Genomic DNA, 6,191 nt, shown 5'->3' with positions numbered 1-6,191 from the left:
AGGATCACAGACCGATAAATCACCCCCCAAAATATGCCGGGGTTGTTCCTCTCTATCATCATCAGTTGGCGCGCGGCCATCTGTGGTCCAATGCGCGTTTTCAAACGACGATTCATTGAAGGTGCCATTTCCTGTTTTGGTGATACTTGTCGTCATTCAGTAGGATCACAGACCGATAAATCACCCCCCAAAATATGCCGGGGTTGTTCCTCTCTATCATCATCAGTTGGCGCGCGGCCATCTGTGGTCCAATGCGCGTTTTCAAACGACGATTCATTGAAGGTGCCATTTCCTGATTTGGTGATACTTCTAAAACCAAGCTATCATATTCGGGGGGGGGGGGGGGGTGGACAAATCACCGACCATTTCTGAAACGTCGGCTGCCCATGCTAACCACACGGCGATTGTTTTTTGAACACGCCAATCAAGGTGTGATATTCCGTCCTGCTCTGCGCTCCAGAGCATTGGAAAATTGAATACCTCAAATTCCTGCCGCAGGACGGGTTACTAAATTGCTTGTTGTTAGTTATTTTATGTGATTCAAAGTTTTTCTTAGAAAATATAAAGATGAACCATTGAAATTCGTCAACGCTCAGTTAATCTCATAAAATGGGAAGCAAGATGCTTCGAAATGCCTTCCATCTTTTATCACACATTAGTATCTTAAACAAAAGTATTTCTGATTCCAAGAAATAACAGCAGTGCAATTTGTAGTTCGTGTGTCAAAAAATTACGTACACTTTACCAAAGACCCACTGGATATATTACCATTTTTCCAACACGTATAAGCATAAAACTCCTGTGTGGGAGCAAACTGAAATCGTTTTGTTACTCTCAACAACAAAGAAGTTAAAGCATTGGTGTGGGAAACTGTATCACAGAACGTCTGCGGAATGATCAAATAACACAACTATTCTACAAGAGCATGTATCTTGTGTCCCAGATGAAGAACATTATAAAATGAAAGAAACATAGTATTTTTGCCGTAAGCCACTTACTCGTTTGCAAAGGTTTCATTTTCCTCACTGTAAAAGTTCGTTGCAAATTTAGCGAACGTGAATCGGATAAAGGATGGTATATTAATATTTGTGAGGTATTTACATTTCTGTGCGTACCTTATGCTAAACTTCAATGGTCAAGCAGCCACATTTTTCAACCAAGAGAATACTTACTGCTTCTTTGATGAGACAAGATTGGCCGAATCTATTTTTATTTTACTCACAATACAGAGCACGCTCCGTGAAACGTGTTAATAGTTGACCAGTTTATGGCCGATTATTGCTGCCCATTACTAGTCTTCGTATATTTCGGCATACTGATTACTGAGCACATTTGACAGAATTTTGTCGCTGGGCATATAGGTTTTACTTCACAGGCCATGTTCTGAAGCGCTATTACCCCGTCTACATTAGTTCTTTGCGCGGATCTCACTCACACCTACTTGGATAATTCTGGTTATAGTTCTCAGTCTGATCAAAAGAGGCTTTGATGACTTTACTTCATAACTATTCACAGAGCAGCGTAAGTTACGGAAGCAAAAACATTGTCGAGAAAATTTTACGGCGCATTGAATAAAACTCAATCTGTAGACTGAGGTCAAACCGGCAGCGTTATAACTTAGCCTCTAACCGTACACTTTCCTAATAAGATTGTTTTATTCATTCACAGCAAGCTGACCGACGCAAACGTCAATGAAGAGTTCATTTTACGATAGAAGCCATTTTGTGCTGAAACCAGGGAAGAATTTTACAGTGCGTCTCACATAACTCCAAAGGGTTACAAACTCACTATTATTTGGGCTGCTAGTTGCTCGAACACTTTACGTTCTACCACGAGCTGCTGATCGGCAGTATCAGCAACTAGTGTCTGTATAGAATATACCGGCAGTCAAGCTTCAACCACAAAATTCACCAAGCATAGTTACGTGTTACCCAGCACCAGGGGTGACAATCATACATTCATATTATGAAGTTGCCCATCCTATGCGATAATTTTAGACCGTTAGAAGTCTGAAAATATTTGAAATTTTCAATGGAGATTACGAAATGGCAATGAAGTTCATGTGCAGGAAACTGCAAACCTGCTCATACATGTGCGTCCTAACCACCGAGTATCCACAGCTCCAGTAAAAGTGTCAGTTACGAGGTCACTAAGAGCACTGGGGTGCAACAATTTTGACCTCTTGCACCAACAAATGAATGTCCAATATGGGGTATGAACATTGGGTTAAAATGTACATTTTCTTGCGTATCGTTTGACTCAACTTTAAATGAAACGATAGTATTTGTTCCCCCTCTTATATTCCTTGTCTGAGTAGTCTGGTCAGCTCTTGATAGTCCAAATTTACATATGTTTTTTGACCCCGCAAATAAGAGTGCTCAAAATATTTCGTCAGGTAATCACAGAACCCCATGTAAGACAATCAATGTGCCCTACAGTTTGAGTGGGTCCATGATACAAACTGCATCATGGTCTGGTTTGTTTGCACTAGTAAGATAATACAAGCTTCCCAACTATTAATTTGCGGGTAAAGATTATTCGTGCGAAAGGAATTTCAGGAGTTTAAAGCTCTCTCTGTTAATGCAACAGTTGTTTAACCCAGCGCCACCTGCACAACTGAGAACCGATCCAATATTTGTTCTTCCTGGTTTCAATAAAATTATTGCCCACAGTTAGTTGGGAAATTACTGTGGTTCCGTTTGTAAATCTACGCAGGGTGTCTGAATCTAAAGTGGGTAGAGCAGTGTTATAAGCGCATTATGGACAAACGTTCGATTACTGACAATAACTGATGCTTATTTTTAGGGGGAAATAAAGGTACGTCAAAATCCGTAGGTGCATCCTTTAATGTAACTACTTGGTGCAACTAAAGTTGTAGGGGCTTGAGGAGAAAGTTCGGAAAAGATTTTCAAACTTTTTTGAGCCGAAACATTTGTCGTATCTGAATGATGCCTCGGAATCGTTTTGTCGTACTCAGAGTAAATCTTCATAATGCAAGCATGGAGATGAGATCTGCCGGAGGAATGTATGTGAAGGTCTCTAGATGAGGGTACGTAGCAAACTGGGAGGTCACTTTGCCAAACCTGTCAAAGCTCGACGAGTTTAGAAAAACACGACAATGTATGCAAAAGAATGTCGCACGATAGCTCCAGAGTTTCACATGAAAATTATTCTCATCATTCAAGATAACAGTCAGCGCACATTAATCGGCGGGCTTTTTCACAAATGTCACTATCTTAAGCTGACAGGAATTACGAGTTTTAGTTTCTACCTGTAAGTCACTTCATTAAACCCTGGCTCAGCAAAATATACTGCAAAATGCAGTTTGTTATTCTATAGCCTCGTAATTTGGCTTAAAGTTTGACTAATTCATATTCCTCTCACGAATCAAACAACAAGCCAAAAGGCCAACGTGCGATTTTAAACGGTGAGCAATATAAACTGAGTGTGTTCCACGAGTTTGACACAGTACGGTGAAGCGCGCTGACAGCATTCACAATGTCCATAACAATTTAAGTTTGAACTGGAGTGCTTTACCACATTCCGCTGGGGAATATTGAAAACCAGGAAACTGCAAATTTAGTTCTATTTGGGTATCTGTTAAAATCAGCTCGGTTTGCAAAGCCACGACTCTCTTCATGTAATTGCACTTCAATGTTTGTGTACGACATAAGACTGAACGGATTTTAGGATGGAAAACAAAACAGGTATTGCACTGCCTGAAAGGCTCCATTGATCCCGTCCTGTCCCTAACCGAGATAAAAGCTGACGTTATAAAGCGAATGCAGCTTATATGCACGTTGCAATTGTCCTGGGTTGTAACTTTTTCAATTCGTACTCAAGTGCATTTGATAAAAAATACGCAGTGTGAAAAATGAAAATAACTTTAGCGACTTGTTCATTTATCAGTGCTTTGTGTGGCATGAGTTATTAGTGAATTCGTTGGCTAGGTATATTCGTTAAAACAACAGTGGCACTATAATCCGAGGTTTATAACAGCACAGAAAATAAAAGTGGGTTAAAAACGACGTTGATCAATCTAACTACATGGACTTTTCAGGCTGGTTCACGTCACCGCAAGATTTCGCGCCCCTAGATTCGAGTGCAAAATTATCCCGTCGTGAGAAGAACCGTACTCACAACAAGGACATGAACATCCATAATAAAACATAAGTTAGACGTTTTCAGAAACAAAACTCACAAGGAGGTATATGCGGCCTATACAAGCCTGCAATTGATAAATACCAAATGAGGCAATAAATGAATACCTCTTAGGAAGAATACCGTTTTGAGTTGCTCAAGTTTTGTTGAAGCATTGAAGAATGTATGACACGTTTTATGCACGAAGTTCAATGTCACGGCTCAAAAATATAAGTTCGCTATTGTGGTTAAATCCGCTACTAGAAAGCAAGTGGATTCACAAAATTAGTAAAGCGTATGTTAAGCGGAATGCGTGACCTTAAAAAGTTATAATAATTCTTGTCAACTGGTATGGTTCAAGTGTACTGCTTGATATTTCACCGTGACAGGTGAGAGCGATCGATCAGCAGTCGTGTTGAACAAAGCGGTGTTCAGTGGGATACTGCGCCACCACAACTATCATAAGACGCATAGTGAAAATATAGATTGTGTTGCACAATATGATATAGGCTAAGTATGAATGTTACACGAATCTAAAAATACAGAGACATTTGCCGCAAAGACGTATAAGAATGAAGTGTGGTCAAGTTTACAGTCATAGCTATTTTCACTACTATTTTTTCAGATTAACTGAAGTCTTTTTACAGCGTCTGACAAACCGTTTAACGCACCGGTCAAAGGATGAGAAGATTCATTTTCTCCCTCTGAAAAATAAACGTTTAGCTCAGTGCTGGAGTTTGTTTTGAAAACCAAATACTATTGTTGGTACCTTATTTTCTAATTCTAAGGGAGAATTGAATTCAAATGTGGGTGAGGGCATTAAAACGTCCGTCCTCCTACATGGATATTCATACCTCGCGGAAAACATGTGAACTTGCTTCTCTAGAGGAGTGAACGTACTGGGCATGTGCGTGGGATACCACGAATAAATGCAAATATGATCCATGTTAACTGAAATAAACTTTACCGTTAGTTCGGTAAATATTCTAGTCAAGCCGTGAACGCGTTATGTTTGTCATTTTGTGATCCTTTATCACAGACGGATAATCGTCAATTTCGCTCTATATGCACTTTTATGGTACGCAATGCGCAGAAGATTAGCCTTCACACGTCCGCCAACTCGCTCGTAAGGCAACTGTAACGGGTTCCATTAATTCTTTCTCGCGATCTACGGCCAAAACAAACTGCCCAGCAATAAATCTACTGAGTGTCACCAAATTTTTCGAAAACTATGTCCGTTTACTGTTTGGAGTTCAGCCACACTAATCATATTTCTGTTCCACACCAGCTAAAGTAATAACGAATGAACTGCTGCAATTATCATACGGACCAAAGTACCATTTCAAAGGTGCTGAGATTTGGTTCTGTTTTTCTTTAAAAACAAAGGATTTGATTTAGTTTTGGCCGTTGTTTCAGCGATCACTTGCTTCGTTAGTATTCGTCCAGCGCGCGGTCTGCTTTCATGTGCTTAGCGAGAGAAGTTTGGGAGTGTAGCAGTCAAAAATGGAGTTGTGCAAGTTAAGAGGGAATATCGTTATTCCGTTTCACCTATATAGGGATGCTAGTAACAATCGAAATGTAAAAGCCAACGGACACCTGGTGCCTGAGATGCCAAAAACTAGGAGTTTTGCTAATAAATGAGAAAGGAAAATGAACTTTGTGACTGTTTTCACTCACGGGTTTTCGTCCTCGGCAGGGGTACGCCGCAAGTCACCTTTGAAAGTGTTGTATGTGCATCTTAGAAAGGGTGAAATAAAGGCATTTTCATCAGCTGTAGCGCTATTCACTACTTTCACAACAGGGTAGTTAATTGAGCAGTGAGTTAGAAACGAATCTGTGATCCGACTTGAATAGAACATGACATTTATCATTCAGCAACAGTTAGCGACGTTACACACTGGGATGTTTCCTTCAGCATTGTCAGCCCCATTACCATTTTAACCTCACTTGAACTGGATAAGCTGGATAATAAACGGTCTGCGTTGTCTCAATTTCTCGCAATTCAGAAAGTTTTCCGGACTACAGTAACGAAAGCTCCCTCGACGGGCAAA

The sequence above is a fragment of the Opisthorchis viverrini genome, assembly GCF_000715545.1.
Source record: "Opisthorchis viverrini unplaced genomic scaffold opera_v5_26, whole genome shotgun sequence".
Lineage (NCBI taxonomy): Eukaryota > Metazoa > Platyhelminthes > Trematoda > Opisthorchiida > Opisthorchiidae > Opisthorchis > Opisthorchis viverrini.
The sequence above is the reverse complement of the archived record's forward strand: the minus strand, read 5'-3'. Positions refer to the sequence as shown.